The 20,376-nt window shown below is 40.5% G+C and overlaps 1 long non-coding RNA gene across 1 annotated transcript; it reads left to right on the top strand.

The window, feature by feature from the left end:
* Nucleotides 1-3,397: 3,397 nt before the first annotated feature.
* LOC144753691 (uncharacterized) lies at nt 3,398-3,978 on the top strand. Its single transcript, XR_013594482.1, has 3 exons — nt 3,398-3,449; nt 3,548-3,600; nt 3,854-3,978. It is a non-coding gene; the product is annotated as an uncharacterized LOC144753691 (long non-coding RNA).
* The last annotated feature ends 16,398 nt before the right edge of the window (nt 3,979-20,376 follow it).

Below are 20,376 nucleotides of genomic sequence, written 5' to 3'. Positions count from 1 at the left end.
CTCTGTCTCAAGTGACTCCAGCACCAGCTCAAACAAACAAGGAGGAAGAGGTAGACGAGGACAACGCTGGCCGAACAACTGGCAAGGCGGACAGCAAGGACATTTCCATGGTTTCCCACCCAATTTCGGCCATATGCAGAACCCCTATTATGGTTTCCCACCCATGTACCCCCCAGGACCAATGCCACTATTCCCAGGCAACCAAGGGCCGCATATTCCTTTTTTAGGACAGGGCCGGAGGTCTCGGGGCAGAAGGAGAACGAACCCCCAACAACCACAAGTCCACTGGGGCGGAGAGGAGAACCCAGTCAGCGCAAACACACGCCAGAAGACGAAAGAGGCAATACCAGGACCCAGCAAACAATGAGGTCCGATGACCCACCTTCATTGGTATTTAACCTATCTAGTATCCCCCTGACACGTAAAGAACAGTCAGTGCTAGAAAAGGCCCTATCTTTTGTCCCCACCACCAGACTTGACAAATTCAAGCTGCACGTGGAACTGGCCCAATTCTTCAGGAAACTCAAACTTAAGTCTTTCTTTGAGAAACCAACTCATGAAATAGAACAAACCAATGATAACCCCAATATCACGGGTCTCCGACCCAAATCAACTTTTGTACCACCTCCCTCTACCATCCCACCTGAAATCACTACATTTGAACAGGCTGTATATAATGACGTTGAGAGACTCAGCCCATCCAACAACTTCAACAATTTATCCTGGGAAGACAGAAAAACAATAGAACGTCTACAACAAAACCCCCTAATTGTCATCAAACCAGCGGACAAAGGGGGCGGGATTGTTTTACAGGACAAACAAGACTACGACACTGAATGTCGCAGACTACTGAGCGACACCAGGAATTATCGCAGATTGACACAGGATCCAACGGAAGAGTTACGGACCACTATTCATGGACTAGTCAGGAGGGCAGCAGATGCAGAACACATTTCCAAACAAGAAGCGGATTACTTATGCCCACAGCATACTAAGACCCCATACTTCTACACTGTACCGAAAGTCCATAAGGGAATTATCCCTCCCCCTGGCAGACCCATCGTATCGAGTATCAACTCGTTACTAGAACCTCTGTCGCGCTACTGTGACTTCTTCCTGAATCCATTGGTGCAAGCAACACCAACGTACATAAAAGACACTAAGCATCTCTTACAGGTCATAAACAACAAGGAGTTCAACCCACAAACACAATTACTAGTGGGTCTGGACGTGGAGAGCCTGTACACCAGCCTCCCACAGGACGCCACCCTATCAGTACTCCAAGACATCCTCGAGGCATCTCCCTGGCCATACCACACTCCTAGAAACTTCGTGATGGCATGTGCAACTCTAGCTCTCAAAGAGAACTATTTCGAATATGAGGGCACCCTGTACCTACAAACGAATGGGACATCTATGGGCAGTGTTTTTGCCCCAAGCATAGCGGGACTATATGTCCACCATTTTGAGGAGCACCACATTGCAACAGAGACCAACCCTTTCATCCACCATATCCTGACCTGGCGCAGGTATATAGATGATATCCTGGTGATCTGGCAGGGCACACAAACCGACTTGGACAGATTCATGACCTGGCTCAACAAAAGGGACCCATACCTAAAATTCACCTGCACGGCCAGCAACAACCAACTACCCTTCTTAGACCTGGACATTACGGCCAAGGATGGAACCCTGGCCACAACAACTTACTACAAACCGACCGCAAGGAACTCATTGCTTGAATTCACAAGCTTTCACCCACGTGCACTTCGAGAAAACCTGCCCTACGGGCAGTTTTTACGCATACGAAGAAATTGCACCAGCATCTCGGATTACAAAAGACAATCCACCGATTTGGCGACCAAACTGGAACACCGAGGCTATCCCAAAGCCATCATTAACAAAACTCAAAAGAGAGCTAGAAACCAGAACCGTGATGCCCTACTGGAAACTGTTGTCAAAAACCAAGAAAATCAACCAATCACCTGTGTCACCACTTACAACACGGCGTCCAACGAGGTGACTAAAATTATCAGAAGACACTGGAGAATAATCAATTCTGGACAAAGGAACTGGGACACCCCGAGATTCGCATACAAAAGATGTAACAACTTAAAAGACCGCCTGGTCAACACCCGTCCAAGACCACCCCCAGAACAGCCCATCAACACCGTTCTGAACGCATGGGGCCTACCCAAGGTCACCGGACACTATCCCTGCAACGACTGCAGTGTTTGCCACCTCACCATGCCATCCAAAACTCTAGATCTGGAACCTAACAGAGTCTGGACCCAAAGGAGTCACACCAACTGCAACTCCCGCAACCTGATATACTTAATAACTTGCACATGTGGCCTACGCTATGTCGGAATGACGACACGTAAGATCAAAACCAGAATAACAGAACATCGCAGCACAATAAGATGCACGAAAAACATCAGTAAACTAACCAACCACTTCATCACACAGGGTCACACCCCCAATGACCTAACCTGAACGGTCATTGAACAACTCCCTGAGAGCACAATGGACAATGATAAAAAGCTACTGAACAAAGAACAACGATGGATATATCGCCTTTCGACAGCAAGCCAGGGCCTTAATGATGCCATTCCCTGGAACTCCCTAGCACATCAATAACCAATCATAGTGTACCCCGAGCCTTTTCAGTTCATCAATTGTCCCCTGTTCCTCGGCACTGCTGAGGTAGCCCCTAGTTCTGAGGTTCTTTAAAAATTGGATGCACCCCTGACCTCACACTATGGTCACGTGTTGCCCTAGTTACTCAACTCTGCCCCCTGTAGTTTGTATTTCCAGCCCCCACTGTACCACACCCTATTATATTGCGCTCAAAACCTATCATTGATGGCCATGCAATATACAGCTCTGCCCTATGTTTTACAGCCCCTTGCATGCTGTATTCACGCCCCCACTGAAACATGCATTGCGCTTTAAAAACTTTAAAAACTTCCCCCATTAATGACATAATTTGAGCAGATCACGCCCTTAGCTCATTTATATTAGAATTCATGGCACGCGTAAGCAGTGTATTGGTGAATTCGGGATCCAGCCCCGTTTTTGTTGAACACTACCCGATCGCGCATGCCACCACGCTGCACGGCAGTGCAGACACCACCGCGCATGCGCGAAAGAGACACTATACGCGCTGACACACGCGAGCAGTGCGCTTGCGCAGATACCGCGAAAGAGACACTATACGCGCATGCTCGCTGACACACGCGAGCAGTGCGCTTGCGCAGATACCGCGCGCGAGCTCTCTCTGGCACCATGACTCGGCTCCCCGAGTCTTTCCACCATTACCTCTAGCCTACAGGTGCATCCGATCACTCAATCAAGCACAGTACTTAAGGCCAAGCTCAGATGGCCATTATTTACCGGTATGCGAAGGAGGCACTACAGGTCCAGAGCAGGCTCTGCCCAGCAGTACTGTGAGTATGAGTAACTTTCATCACCACCATAGGTAAGCGCTTTTTCCTCCCTACAGGTCTTCCTAATCACTGTGGTTCAAACTGTTTATTTCCCATAGGGCAAAGCCCCAGCCACCTCTCAACCTTGAGGTCCAAATTAGCTAAAACTAGTGTAAGAATGCTCTCTTGCACTACTATACACATATGCACTGCATGTGTGATGTCCGTGTTTTAGCCACTTCACTCCCGTATTATATGTGCGATTTTCACCTGATGGTACCACCAATGCCATTACACCCTAGCCTCCTATAGCCTACACCCCAACCGCTGTAGTGACGGCAAACGGTTATGTTTAATACAATACGACCGATTGACTCTTTTTTCATTGTATGTTTTGTCTTTGTCCATTTATGTTACGTGTACAGGTGTTCTTGAGATGGGAATCCCCCTCTCACACATAGATAAACACCTTAGGGCGTGTAGACACATAGTCTGAACTACACTCCACTAGTTTAACTGCACTCACCTTTTTACTTAGGTCCTGAAGAAAGCCAGCATATACATAAGGCACTGGCTGAAACATGTTGACCCACCGGATGATGGAGGTCGTAACTCGCCTCTAACATCCAACAGCCTTATTTTTAACCGCTGACGGTGGCCCAGGTATTAAAGTCTAATTTACCCTCGGGTACTGGGACCCCCGCCTAGCCGTTTTAAATCTCACTACCATAACACCCTTCACTGCACACTCAGCCACATACCTGCTCCGCTGTAATCAGGCGTCGAAGCACACCCGGGACACGCTAGGTGTCACTGGGTGGGCCCGATGCTGAAGCATGCCACCAACTAGGTTGGTGGGTGAGGGCTTTCTGAACACACTCACCAGGTGTTCCCATCCCGTGACGAAACATACTTGAGTCTTTTTTATTAAAAACCCTTCTTATCTTGAGCTAGTCTCCTTTTGATTAACATTGCATTAATTTGGGTGTCATCAACATCTATTATATATAGTTCATGTAACGTTTTCACAAGGGATAAAGCAACTTATGCTATACCCTCTTTAAAATTTTGAGCAAATGTTAATAAATGAACAATGCAAGCTCAAACCTTGAGATTTATGTATTGTGATAACATAAGCTAAATACAAAGGAAATTGTTCTCTTCGAATATATAAGTATTTGATTAATAAACTCTTGTTGTTGCTCCTGCAATATGTTTGGGGTCCTTAATATTGTCAAATTTGACAGCAATAAATTCTATTTCATAATCACTTTTGTACTGTATAAATGTAACTATATGTCCCATTGCTCCATTGACAAGCCCTTATTCTACATCTAATTTGCATCCTTAAATAATTTGAATATTTTTACACAGAAACAAGTCTTTTTCTAATCTGGCTGTTCGTGGCACCAATTTTTCCATGTTTAATAATTTAGTAGATATGAATTTTGTAACAGGAATATTTGCTCCATTACATGTAAATTAATCTTTGCAGGTAAATGTATAAATTCTTCCTTTTCCATGTATAATATTTCTGTATTTAAATAATTGCATTCTGTCAGGGTTGGCATCAAATAAACAACAGGTAGTCCTTGTAAAAGAAAGGAATGTATAACGTCTTTTGCAGTTTTCAAATGTGGGAATAAAGTGGATGTCCCTCTTCTCTGAATTTTTTTGGGCAGTATCTCTAACAATTCTTAGCCTAATATCTTTTAAAGTTTTCCTATATTTTTCATCATCTGCTTGTCTCATATTTTGTGTAAGTTTGTTGTATGAAAAATGTAACCAAATATTAACATTACCTAAACTTACTAAGGAATTTCTCGTTTCTTTAGCTGTCACAGTTTTAAAAATTGGGTCCCCTTTAATTGGAGTAAGTTGAAGTAGATCATCAAAAACATGTTTACCACCAAAGAGATTGTCATATCAAGTCTTCAGTATTTCTGTCTACGTAAATGAGCAAAAGCCATTATCAAGTTGAATACCATACTAACCTTGTCTATAATCAAAATGTGTAGGTTTTGAGAACTCTACAAAGTTTTTGTGAAGTTTCACTATTTAGTTTTAAGTATTCCAGTTTATTTTTGTGCTCCACTGATAATATTAGTAGTCGGTGTAATGTTATTCCTTTAATATTATTTTCAGCTAATCCAGTTGGACCAGTAACTACACAAGATAAGGTTGAATTGGTAAGTTTTTTACGGTAAGCTGTTATATCTCTTATAAGGAACCTCTTCCCAGCACCAGCTTGGCCTGATATATATTTTAACATAGGCTGATATTCAGAACATATACATAAACCCTGTCCATGTTGTTGCCCATGATCAACACTTGTTTTAATTTTCTCAAATATTGCACGTTGATCCCAATTTAATTATGATAACATGTACTAAAAGTTTTCTCTGTCCTTACGCATTTCTTCTATAACAAGTTCTGCCTCACCCATAGCAATTGTTCCTTCCTTTGCAATATTTGGTACCCCAAGTGGGTCTGCAGGAGATATAATTGAAAGTATATTTGTGCCTGCAGTATTATACAATATTTCCAATTGGATTTTTTTTAATTTAAATTTTCTTGGTCTAACATATCAACATAAATCTTGAACTCTAGTACTGTTAAATTGGGTTTATAGTCATAACGAGCTTCCTCATAAGATTTACATTTTCCAATCAATTCTTCCTCTTTTTGCCATGGTTTAAAAAGTGCTAAAATATAAAAATCTTTATTTGCAGGTTTATCGTATGTAACTTTGTGGTGATTAATTAGTATAAGTTTGGAATGAGATATTAAGCAACCTTTTGTTCCCTGGACATGACATTTTTCACTATGAACATCCTCAACAACATTGTTTTTGTAACTATAAAATTGATCCACTTCATATATTGACTAGTTTCCCAATAGAGGGCTTCTGCTATGATAATATATGTCTATTGAATTTGTTTTCACAATGTCCTTGTTTTCAGGATCAAAGTAAGCAAGATCTTCAATTTCTGGCTAACTTTATAAAACTTTGCTTTGAGACAACACTAATCCTAAACTAAGTTATGTAATGGCATGCAATGTAGCTTATGAACTGGAAGACCTTAAACAGTCACATGCCTAATAACCGTTAACCTCTCTGTGAGAGAGTATTTGAAGGCTAAATCAATACAGACTTTTTGTTAAAGATTTCTCAGCAGAAATGTCTTCCTATATTTCCTACCTATCAGTTTTTTTCTGCTTCAGTAATATATGTAGTGACATACCGGGCAACAGCAGTTGAATTATCAGCAACAAATTTGATATCAATATTAGCATTCCACATATGCAGTATTAAACTGTTGTAGTCAATGATCCACTGTAATTTGTGTCCTCTTTTTATATTGTATGTGTTTTTTGGGGAATTTCTTTTAACAACATGCCTAACAGAAGACATAAGAGTATCCACTCTTTCTTTTTTTTTTATTGCCCTTGGTAATCCAAACCAGCATTTAGTATACTGTTTAGGTCTGTTGTGAAATGTTCTTAAACAGTATTTTCTGCATTTTGTACTTTGAAATTGAATAACTTGGTCAACCAATTGCTGGTTAGTTTCTTTATTTGGGATGTCACAAGTAACATATTGTTCAATAAAGTGAAGAAACGATTCATTAGAGTCATATTCCAATTTTGGTGCATTTTTTATCCATAATAGCACATGACTATGACATGCATCTCTCACTTGGGACTCTTTTATGCAAAAGAAATCAACAACATGTCCTGGGGAGTAAAACATTTTATTTGTTAGGAAATTCAGCATAGTTTGGAATTTGTGATTAAAAACTTAGCAAACATTTCCTGGATCTAAAGAAAAGAATGACTCTTGTGTTTTCACAGCCACATCTGGCAAATTAGTGTTAGCCTCAAGTAGGAAAGTGTGTAAATCACCTAGGTATGCCACACAGCTTAAAGTCAGAAACCAAATTGGTGAGCCCAAATTTCTCAACATACATTTTAGCTCTCCATGTCTTCTGAACCAAATTCATTCGTACCTCATTGACATGCCATGATATTGATTAAGGTATATTCCGGATTTTCATCATTATTTTCTACTTTATTTAGGACATCTTTAGTTGTTATGTTATTAAATCCTGTTCTAGTTTGAATGACATGTGCAACAGCATAAGAGGTAACCAATAATTCACTTTCATATAGTAAAGTGGAAACATAAGGTATTTTTTTGCCTAAAACGCGGTTCTTCAGAATATAGTCTTGTAGAATGATATTCCAATGCAGAAATTTGAATAGGACGATCATCATATCCCCCTCATTTTCCTGTTAAAACTGGATAAAATCGAGCCTTTAAAGTTTTTTCTCAAATACTTAGAGGATCTCCTGTAGTCTCTCTCATTTGATAGAGTTACAAGGCATAACCCATTAAAACTGTTGAATGCTGTGGGTGTATACTATAGTGCTACCATATTTCTTCTCTTTCGTACTTTTCTGAAAGTAGCCTAGATTATTTCATTTGGAAGTAGTAGGTCATTCATGGCTGGGAAGAAATCCAGTTTAAAATTCTGGTAGTGTATGTTACTTTCTAACAAGTATGAAATAGCATCTTGTATTTTTTAAATGCTCATTAATTCTTGCCATTTTTTTTATAACTTTTGGTGGGTCTCCATTAACTAATACAACTAAAGGTTCTTCTAATTTATGGTGCATTCCACAGAGTCAAATTTCTTTTTAAATCTAATGGTAGAAAAACAACCTTTCTTTTCAGCGCACAGACTAATTCTTCAGCTTTAAATTTTCTAGATATAGATTGCATTCTAATAATAGTTTGAAAAGGAGGTAAAGTTTGAATTAAGATACTTTCATATAATTTAAAATTTTGTAAGTCTGCAGGTATAAGGTAAATTTCCAAATTATTCAAAATTGCACGTGAAGGCAATATTAAAATGCCTTTTTATCATATCTGTTTCCACAATAAGATGCATAGCAAATTTTCTCCAAGCTACTCTGTCTTCTTTTTCTGTTTTTCAATGAAATTAAAATATTTTATTTGTTTTCCATAATGTGTGCATTTACGACAATGCACACTGTATTTGGAATTTCTGCAATTGTTTCTTGTAATAGGAAAAGATCCAAATTCTTCTGTAATTCTACTGTTTAAAGTGCATTATTGTTTTATCCATTGTATTTTCCGGGTAGGGTTTTGTGTGGAGACCTCATCCGCAACTGGCAATAACATCTTCATTAATAACATCATCCACCTCCTACTGCAGCATATCTAAATCCAAAATACATATATAATAAAAGGCTCTTTTAAGAGCCACCCTAACAGGAGCTTCAGTACGTATCAATATGTATGGGTTGTTTTAAAAAATTTTTTTACCATACCATGCTACTCTCTAGAGCCGCACACGGCTGTACCACGGTACTCCTTAAATTGAAAAAAATATATATTCATGGATTTCCAAACTTTATTGCCTACATATCACAACAATACTACTGGAGTATAATTACAATTACAAGGCTAAACTGTTTGTTCAAACTCATGTTCAAGATGTTTTCCCAAATAAAATGAAAGTGGTGCATACAACAACATGGCTGCCATGATGTTTTGAAAAAGTACACAGCCAATCAGATAATTCCTTGTCATCGCTATGTATCGAGGTTGTACCACGGTACTACCGCAGCCACAGATATAGCTACAAATATGCTTACAACATATGACATACTTGCCCTACTTACCTGCTGTACCCCAAACAATCATCTGCACACCATCATATATAATCCTTCCAAATTTTATCAAAATACTACTGACGTTTTTTACTCCATGGAAATACAAATGTCTATGTAACATGCATTGCATTTGAAGCTGTTTTGGGATCCCTCTTTTTTCTTTTCACTCCTTCACTAAATGCCACGAAACTTTAAAGAGTACGAGAATAAAACTCTTGCGAAATCCAAATTCATATAAAAGAGGGTGAGGGCCCTGCGCCACCCCTCTCGGAGCCTTGAAAGGTCCCAGGGACACCAACCCCCCGGAATTTAACAAAAAAGGAAAGGATGGCCACGTAGCCCACCTCCACAAGCCTTCGTAGGCCCCAGGGACCCCATCCTGGAGCTGGCTCTATTTCTATGTCCTGGTAGTCCAACTTGCATCAGTGTGGAGAGGGACACATATGTTTACTCCCAGCCAGCAGGAGATTAAAAAATGTTCCCATCAGTTGAGAGCAGCCTTCTGTTTCCCTGGCCATACACTTGTTGGCAGAGAAATAGACATTTCTCCGGCCCAGAGGGAGCATGCAAAGACAGTCGCTCCCTCCAGGTGGGAGCAATGCCGGCTCCCACACAATGTGGGGAGCAGGGGGCAATATTGAAAAGGGAGGGGGGTGCCGTCCCCCCACTCTGAGTCAGTCACAGACCAGGTATTCTTGCAGGCAGGGAAACTCAGATTGCTCCAGTTTGGTGGAAAAAAATACCTTCTCCTGCCAGGCTAGAGCATTTGTGTGGTCCTGGGGTCCTCCGCAGTCCCCAATGGTGTTTGCTGTGGGTTGCCCGGGTGGACATTTAGGCCCAGAGAATGAGGTCCCCCAAGCACTGTAGAGGCTTGAGGATTTTGAACCTGAATTAAAAAAAAAAACAGGCCCAAGAGATGGGGTCCCAAGGAAATGTAGACCTCGGGGAGGGGGTCTCAATAGTTGATAAAAAAAAGTGTGTCCTGGGTGGGCAGTGAGACACCCACAATTTTAAAAAAGAACAATAAATGAGAAGCTGATCATTTATTATTTACTGCTCCTTCAAGGAGCAGCTCATAATGCCCTGAAAACATTTTGTTTTCAGCTTTTTGGTGCTCCTCAGAGGCACAGGGGTACCACCATTCAGTTTTTAAATGTTGTGGGAGAGGGTGAAGGGAGTGCCACCGCTGCAAAATAAAAAAAATAAACAGTAAGTCATCCGGGTCTTTGAATCCCTGACCCCATGAGAACTTCACATTAAAAGTAGCTTGCCCCTCTACCATGCACGGTGTTGTCATAAGTAATATCATTTGAAATGTCATGAGTGTTGTTATCAATGCTACAATTTAAGATTTTGTAAGTGATGTATTATGAAAGCATACAAGCAGTGCATGGGGAAGGCGTGGGTTACAGTTAATGTAGTGTGGCTAGCGAGTTAACAATACTGTGTACGGAGGTACGCGAGTTCTAATGATTTAAAGGCGATGTGTAAATTTCAACTTTGTTATAACTATAACTTTAAGAATTTCTAATGTCTGTGTAGTTAAAGTTTTTTGTATCGAAATAATAAATTATGTTTTTCTAACAATAACTAAACTTTAACCTTTGGTACTTTCATCAAAGTTGTATGTTTTTTTATCTTATAAAAAAAAGTTTCTGCAGCATAACACAAAGTAAATTCATCATTGCTTTTTTTTGTGTTTTCAGACAAAACTACCTTAGATATGCAAATCTTTCTAAATTTGTAAGAGTGGTGCTTCAATATAGACATTGCAAGCATGTATGCTCCTAAAAGTAGCTTATACCAGAGCCACTGGAATTTGGTGTTCGTGCAGCATTTTTCACATAAATATAGATTTGCCGTATTTGCTCCATAATCCATCTGCTGCATAAACTGCAGATTTTAACAAGACACATTTTTTTTAGCTGTAACTGTTCAAAGGTTGCTAAAAATGGAGTGACACATGTTGCCGCGGAGAGGATGCCCATTCCCAAAGAATGACTTGAGTGTTAAACTAGTGTCAGGAATAACAGAGGACGGCGCCTTCCGCATACCTGAAATCAAGGCAAACAACTACAATTCCCATGAGCCCTAGGCATAGAGGCTCATGGGATAAAAGAACAAGGCGCACGCCACTGCTGCATGCGTAATTCCAGTACGTTTCCGGATTAACGAGCGATCTGTGTTTTCCTGTGTTGCTGTGTCGAGGCACTCTCCGGGGGGTTTCAATCATGGTGAGGCATATTGGAATCTCATAATTTCGAAAGGTCATTTCCTTTGTTCGCTCTCCCCCTCTTCTGGATGGAAGGAGGGGTTATGGTCCTGGTGTGAGAAAGTTGCTCACACCAAAAGTCGGAGGTCAGAGGACCCCGACGGTACATTTAAACACAAGCTTATTTGTGAAGAAGAAGCTGGCGTTCATGTGGCTTCAGCTCAAGGAGTGCATTAAGAAGCAATTGGATTCAAATTGTTCAGGAAAAACTTAAGAACCGTATGTTCCAGTAAAAGGACTACAACAGCTTGCAGGTAGGAAGTATTGTGCCAGTCATTTCAGTACTTTGTTTCTTTATTTTTGTACAGCGTTTTGGATTAGCGTTCAATTGTGAGCACAAAGAATTTGGTTATCTGACAGAGGAAAGTACATTTGTGTAAAGACTTTTTATTTACAAGAAGTTTCCTTTTTTGGGTGATCTGGTTTCACGGAGGAACCATGTTATGTGACTGAAACATTCAAATTCAAGTCTTTTCCATTCTATTGTTTATTTTTACCTTTTATTTTATGATGTATGTGGAACATCTACCTCACAATTGGTGAATGATCCTGTGTGGGAATGGATTTGCATTCAGAGAAACAAAGGTATTAATTTGTTTTGCTTTGTCTCTACAGGCTTAGGCAGGGAATACGTTCATGAATGTATTCACCTATGTATGAAACTTTTGGAAGATTGACCATCTTTGTTCATAAGGTATGCCTTTGTATTTAGTGAGAAATAATTGGGAGTAAACATATATGAGCAACATTTAATGGGTATTCTCTTGTCTCCTACAGACTCTAAATCCCTGCTGTTCCCTCTCCCAATACCCATTCCCTCGTCTACTCACCCTTCTGCTCTGTGTGTTATTAATATCAGAGCTAGGGACAACAGGAGGTGGACCTCTTGTGCATCATTCCGGTCCTTAGGCGTCTCAATCTGACAGAATTACGCACCCAAGAAATAAAACTCCTCCAGATCGGTGTGTTGCATTGGTATGGCTACCTTAGACGATGTAATGCAAGCATTGGCGCAGTAAAGAATAGGACTCCATAGATAATTAATTATATTATATTTATTTGGAGCTCAGCAACCTCGTTACAGCTACATCTAACGCCAATCATGAACTGACTGTAATCCCTTGAAAACCTTCCTCATTCCAACCCAGAACCCCGCAACCTTATTATTCCAGATGACATCACATTATCACATCTCCCCCTCCCCCGTTTGAAGATAAAAATGAAATAATTTAACAATACTCAATCAGACGTTCAGGCTTTTTTAGAGCCCTTTCAGATTTCCTGAGCATCAGCTCATTTCCTTGTCCATCCACTTGTGTATTTTGTTGTTCATGGCTTTGTTTGATTTTCCTAAAAAACATTTTATCCCTGGTTATTGATCTGCCATCATTTTCTGCCATTACTGCTGTTCCTCTAACATTTGTTACCTCTAGAGATAGGATGAAATCTGTTTTGTGACTTTTTTACTTGCTGTTGTCGTTCTAGCACCAAATCACCAACGTGATACTCTTTATCTTGATATCTTCTTCTATTCTCTGCATCATATTTAATTTTCTCTTTTGCCTCTCTATTCTTTTCCATCACTTTCTTGTGATCTTTTGGTGATTTTACTGGCAGATGTGGTAGACGGGTTTGTCTTTACTGACCAAATATTAAATCAGAAGGACATTTTCCAGTTGATATGTGAGTGGTATTTCTATAATCTCCCAAAACTTTACATAGTGCTTGATTTATCGATATCTGCAACAATTTTGCTCTCTGCACAGCCTTTTGTAATGGTAGACATCAATCTTTCTACCATTCCGTTAGCTTGAGGCCATATGCCAAGATACTCAATGAATTTTTGAAAATCATTCCCATTAAATGGTGGTCCATTATCAGATGCTGATGATATCACTTTCACAGTGGGGAAATGAGAGTATTCATCTATTATTGCTAGCAGGTAGGTCCCCAAGTCCAACGGTCCATAAAAGTCTGCTGCTATATTGGACCATACAGCATTTGGTAATTCAGACATATGTAATTCTTCCATCCCTCTATCCTTAGTGGTACATTGACATATGTAACAGGATTGACTAATTTATTCTACTTGTTTATCTAAACCAGGAAACCATAATTTCTCTCTTAAGAAATTCTTTGTGGCAGAAATGCCTTGATGACTCTCATGTGCCAAGTCAATGACTCGCCGCTGCAATTTTGCTGGAATGTTAATTTTGTTACACCTTAAATATATTCCAGTCGCAGAGATAGACAACTCAGATTGTATGTTTTTGAATGCTAATATGTCATGTTTCTTTATAGTTAGACCAAAATGACTAGCATTGTTTATCAATTTCCAATTATTTCATGAATCATTTTTTTCACTTCTTGGATAGTGTCATCTGTTTGAGTTTCTTTAATTAGTTCCTCCTTAGCAACTCCTGGCATTGCTGATTTTGCTATGAAATGTATGTATTCTTCTGCTTCTGATCGCTGCTCCACCTCTATTTTGCAGAGATGTCTAGATAAGTTATACTCTTTTCCTAGTTTATGAATGATTCTAAAATCATAATCCATCAGCCTCATTCCCCATCTTTCAATTCTCGGTGGCATCTTTGTTTTTGGGTTCACAAAAATAGAAATGAGAGCTTGATGATCAGTGATAATTACGAATGGCTTACCATATATAAAGTCATGATAGAGTTCATATGCCCAGACAACGGCCAGACTTTCTTTCTCAGGCTGAGAGTATCTTTGCTCTACTTCAGAACGACTTTTGCTGGCATAAGAGACCACGAATCTCGGAGATTCTCTCCCAGGTTTATGCTGTACTAGAATTGCGCCCAGTCCTACCGGACTGGCATCCACTACCAACTCCGAGCATAGATGAGGGTCAAAATATTAAACACTTGCTGCATTTAATATTTCTAGCTTTATTTCTTTAAATGCTAGTTCACATTCATTACTCCAATAGAATCTTCATACTTTTCTTGTTAGTTCTCTGAGTGGTGATCTTACTGTCGCAACATTTTTAATATACCTTGCACAATAGCTAGTCATTCCTAAAAAGGACTGTATCACCGTTATTTTTCTTAGGCCTTTGTACTGCATTCAGAGCTGATATTTTGAAAGGATCTGGCCTCATCCTTTCAGCTGAAAATATGTGCCCAAAAAACGTTAGCTCGTCTTATTTATTTTACACTTTTTTAGGTTAAGTTTCAACCCTGCTCTTTGAAGTTTCTGACAAACACCATCTAATGCCTGACCATGTTCCTCCTGGGTTTTGCCAAAAATTTGAATATCATCACTGTAATTCATGCTGTTCTGCACCGGTCTTATAACATTCTTTAAAACTTACTGAAAATTTTCTGCAGCTGAACATATTCCAAAGTTTAACCGTTCATATCTAAATGAACCCACATGTGAAGAAAACGATGTGATATACATTGACTGATTGTCAGTTTCCAACTGGTGATATCCATTTTATAAATGAAGCTTTGAAAAGAATGCAGCCCCAGTATTACTGATGAGCATATCATTCAAATGAGGACCAGGATATCGCTCTCTCTCAATAGCTGCGTTCGGAATTCTCATATCAACACATATTCTGATATCTTCAGAATCTTTTTTTTTTGAACGATTACAATGGGTGAAACCCAGGGTGTTGGTCCTGCCACTTCTTCAATTATATCTTGATCAAGCAATGACTTTATCTCTTTCTCCACCCTTGTCTGCATGTGGACTGGTATTCTTCGATGTGTTTGCGCTACTGGCCTTATTTTTTTATTTATATGCAGAGTAATCATTTTGCCCTTAAGTTTACCTAATCCCTCAAACAGTTTAGGATATTTTCTTAGAACTGGATGATCCATTGACATGTTACAGTTCTTCACTAATAAACTCATGATTTGAGCATTGACATTGCTTAACAAGCAAGGTCCTGGAACTTCTCCTTTTAAGACATGTATGTCTTCTTTGCTTGTTACACTTCCATATTGCAATGTTTCTTCAAACTTTCCTAGGCATAAAACAGGATTCTTAGCTCCCCACTGGAAAACACTAATATTTGGAGGACTATAGGAGGTTGTTTAAGCATTTTCATACATTCAGTTACACACATTATGTTGCACATTGCTCCACGATCTAGTACAAACGGAACCTTTTGTAAACCAACCGATAGGTCCACAGACATAGGGGCATATTTACAAGGGCATTAGCGCCGCTTTAGCGGCACTTTTTGCCGCTAAAGCAGCGATAATTTCATCGCACTATTACCAAGGCGGTGCTAACATGCATTAGCGCATGTTAGCAGCCGTTTTGGTATCGCATCGCTAATGAGATGCAAAGTAGGCCTACCTTTCAGGGAACTACATGAAAATATTTGCTAACCGCACATTGCGGTATTTACAAGCTGGGCTAGTACTCGCGTAGGGAAGAACGAAGCCACGCTAACCGCGGATATCGGGGAAAAATATTTTGACTTAGCCATGTGCATAATGGGAGGTGGATTGTAAGGTTACATCCACCTCTCCCTATTAACTACATGTCCATCAGTGCAGTTGTAATATCTCTGGTTTTCAGGCGTTATTGATGAAAATCGCCATATATCGCCAGATTTCACATTGCCTGTTTGGAAATCATTGCAAATAAGCCAGCTAACACGGCGATGTGAACCGGCGATATACGGCGATAGTCAAAATCGCGCTAAGTGCGATTGGCGATGTTCAACGTGAATCGTTGATAATATGCCCCATTGTCTTTTTTTATGTTTGCTCTTTTAATCACGTTGAATTGTTGAGGTTCACTTTCTTCTTGCATTATGGAAGTTTTTTAGAGTACTCAAACTCTCCTTCAGAGTCTTCTTCAACTCCTGCCATTTTTCTTCAATATTTTGTATTTCCAAAACACTTGTTTACAGCCAGATTTGCTTTCTTCCAGTTTTTTCTTTTACTCCAGTTTTCTTTTTTCTCTTTTTTAAATCTACATACACTTGCAAAGTGATTGTTTATTCCGCATTCTTTGCATTGTTGCATGCAGGACAGGTTCTCAAATGTGGGAATTGAAATCCACATCTGTAACACAACCTCCTTTCTTTGTTCGCCATTTCTACCTTCTCTCTAATATTTATTTTCTTTGACATTTGTCTCACTTGTTCTATTGCTTTCATTATTCCTTCTGCCATATTTGCCGCATGTTTTTGAGCTTGCATATCTGTTTTAGCCCTTCTTAAAATCTCTTGAAGGTCATACGTTTTTTCTAAAAGTTTCTTACTAAATGTTATTGAGTTACAACCTCGTATCACTCTCAGTCTTATCACCTCTTCATTGCTAAATTGATCAAATTCACAAAATGTCACCAATTTGTTTAGTTTAGTGATATAGTCATCCATTTGTTTCTTCTTGTTGTTGACAAGCCATGTTAAAATTAAATCTTTCTAAATCTAGATTTCTGTGAGGATCACACTTGTCATTTAAACACTTCATAAGCCCTTTACACGTATCTCGCTCTTGTTCTGGGAATGTCATTATTAAGTCCTCAAAATCATCTCCTACAAGATTAAGTAATTAATCTTTTGCTTGCTCATCTGTGTATTTTTTACATGTTGCTTTTAAAAAATGTTCAAATCTTCTCCTCCATTTTTCCCATCTCTGCGCAACATTGTTTAGTTAGATAAATTAAAGGGTAATGGTCTCCTATAAATTGTTCTTGATATATTTCCTGCAGCATTCTCTTCATTATACATTTCTAAATTCATTTAACTGTAGCTTCATTGCTTGTATCTTCCACTGACATGGCTGTCCTCATATAGTCTTTTTCTTATTATCTTTTTCTTCACCTTTGTTATTTATTTTCCACTTTGTTAGGAGTCCTCTTCTTTTTTGTTTTGAACTTTCAAATTGTGCTTGACATACAAATGACCGCCATCATTTCTTAAAATTGTACTTATTTTAATGCTCTTCTTTATTATCTTGCCTCTGTATTTTATTAATGCCAGTTATAACTTTTAAATGCTCCTTTTTCCTTTGTCTTCTTCTTATTTTGAAGTACCTTTCCTTTGCGTTATACGTGCTACATACCTGCCGCCTGACCTCAAGATGGGGCTGCTACTTAAATTTGTGTGCGTGCGGGCACTAAGCAGTTGTTGTCTGTCTGACACTGATTGTCTCTGACACTCACCACTCGTTTCTTCCTTCCTTTAACGCGCCAAGTCGACACCGCCACTCGATCCTGACCTTCGTACAGTCTTTGGCTGGCAGACAAACTGGACAACATCAACGCGATCGACTGCAGGCACCTTCAATTTTCACTTCAATAGCGTGTGAGCTTCAGTTTCTTCTATCAAATTTTCAACAGCCTGTGAGTTTTCTCTCTTCTTTCCATTCGTCGCCATTGTAAAGAAGAGGACTCCATAGATATTTATTTATATTATATTTATTTGGAGCTCAGCAACCTTGTTATAGCTACATCTAACTGCAACCATGAACTAACTGTCACCCCTTGAAAACCTTCCCCATTCCAACCCAGAACCCTGTACCCTTATCGTTCCAGATGACATCACATCATCACAGGCGCTAGTACAGCAGGAGCTGAAAGCCTCTAGGACTGAAACTGCGGCACTGAAAGAAAGACTAGATAGGCAAACTAGAAATCCATTTGATGTATCAGCTTTCACTTCCCAGATACAAGTACATAATCCACCCCATATACCTTTAGCCACACCTGAGAGGTACTCAGGAGATCCTCATAAAATCCAGGTGTTTCTGACTCAGGTTATGTTGCATTTCTCCTGTAAACCAGCCTCATTCCTGAATAACCATTCAAGAGTGGTGTTTGCTGTTTCTTATTTAGCAGGAGATGCGGCCAATTGGACAGTGCCTAAAGTAAACAAGCATTTGCAATGCAATAGGTCTCGCATTAGGAAATTTTGAGCTATTGGTATTGTAAATGACACTTTTTTTATTTATGTGTTGGTTTTGAAAATAACGAAACTAATAGCTTTTTCATTTACAATGCCAATAGTTATAACTTTCGAATGTGACACCTATAGCATTTGTAATGCAGTGTGTTGTATTTACGTGACTTAGATGTATTGATATTACAAACAAGATGTATTGATATTACAAATAACAATGGCTTTTATTTTTTCTTAATAATTAATACTTTAATAAAAGTTATTGTAATTTATAATGGCAATAGCTTAAACTTTTGTAAATAACTTTTGTGAAGATTATGTTCAGTGTATTTTATTGTGGCGAAATTCCAAGAACAGAAGTGAAATATTAACATGTTTTTGCGACATTTGCAATAAAGCTTGAAACATTGAGAGAACATATTTGAACCAGTTGTTGTTGAATGGTTGCACAGATTGATGCTGTGGTGGCACTTAGTTATGTTGTGGTGGCGACGAGTGATGCTGTGGCGTTCAGTGATGCTGTGGTAGCGCATTGTGATGATGTGGTGCCCCTGAGTGATGCTGTGGTGGTGCGGAGTGATGCGACAGATAAAGTGAGTGCGATAGCTAGAGTGAGAGCCATAGATAGAGGGAGCGTGATAGATATAGAGTGAGGGCGATAGATCGATAGATAAAGTGAGGGTGATAGATAGAGTGAGTGCGATAGATAGATTGATAGAGTGAGGGCGATAGATAGATTGATAGAGTGAGGGCAATAGATAGACAGATAGATAGAGTTAGGGCGATAGATAGAGTGAGTGCGATAGATAGAGTGAGTGCGATAGATAGAGTGAGAGCGATAGAGGTAGCGTGATAGATATAGAGTGAGGGCGATAGATTTATAGATAAAGTGAGGGCGATAGATAGAGTGAGTGCGATAGAGTGAGGGCGATAGATAGATTGATAGAGTGAGGGCGATAGATAGACAGATAGATAGAGTTAGGTCGATAGATAGCTAGAGTGAGGGCGATAGAGTGAGGGCGATAGAGTGAGGGCGATAAAGTGAGGGCGATAAAGTGAGGGCGATAAAGTGAGGGCGATAGAGTGAGGGCGATAGATAGATAGATATATAGTGTAATTATGTGGTGGACGTGGTGGTGGTGGGTGTAGTGGTGATGGTGGACGTTGTGGTGGTAGACGTGAAGGTGGACGTGGTGGATGTAGTGGTGGACATGGTGGTGGACGTGGTGGTGGTAGTGAATGTGGTGGAGGTAGACGTGGTGGACGTGGTTGTGGCCTCGTGGAGGACGTGGTGGTGGCGGACATGGTGGTGGATGTGGTGGACGTGGTGGACATGGTGGTGGTGGATGTGGTGGTAGTGGATGTGGTGGAAGTGGTGGTGGTGGACATGGTGTTGGTGGACGTAGTGGACGTACTGGTGGTGGATGTGGTGGTTGTGGACAAGGTGGTTGTTGTGGACGTGGTGGTGGTGGTGATAGATGTGGTGGTGGAGGACATGGTGGTTGTAGTGATGGTGGACGTGGTGGTGGAGGTGGGTGTGGTGGTGGACGTGGTGGTGGTGGTGGACATAGTGGTGGTGGACGTAGTGGTGGTGGATGTGGTGGTGGTGGACGTGGTGGTGGTAGCGGATGTGGTGGTGGTGGACGTGGTGGTGGTGGATGTGGTGGTGGACATGGTGGTGGTGGATGCGGTGGTGGTGGATGCGGTGGTGGTGGACGTGGTGGTGGTGGACGTGGTGGTGGTAGTGGATGTGGTGGAGGTAGACGTGGTGGTGGTGGTGGACGTGATAGTGGCCTCGGTGGTGGTGGACGTGGTGGTGGACTTGGTGGTGTTGAACATGGTGGTGCTGGATGTGGTGGACGTGGTGGATGTGGTGGTGTTGGTGGACATGGTGGTGGTGGAACTGGTGGTGGTGGACATGGTGGTAGTAGTGGTGGACGTGGTGGTGGAGGTGGGCATGGTGGTGGACCTGGTGGTGGACGTAGTGGTGGTGGATGTGGTGGTGGACATGGTTGTTGTGGTGGTGGTGGATGTGGACATGGTGGTGGTAGTGGTGGTGGATGTGGTGGTGGTGGATGTGG

Source organism: Lissotriton helveticus, chromosome 5_1, assembly GCF_964261635.1.
Source record: "Lissotriton helveticus chromosome 5_1, aLisHel1.1, whole genome shotgun sequence".
In the NCBI taxonomy this organism is placed as follows: domain Eukaryota; kingdom Metazoa; phylum Chordata; class Amphibia; order Caudata; family Salamandridae; genus Lissotriton; species Lissotriton helveticus.
This window is presented reverse-complemented; position numbering and strand designations above follow the sequence as displayed.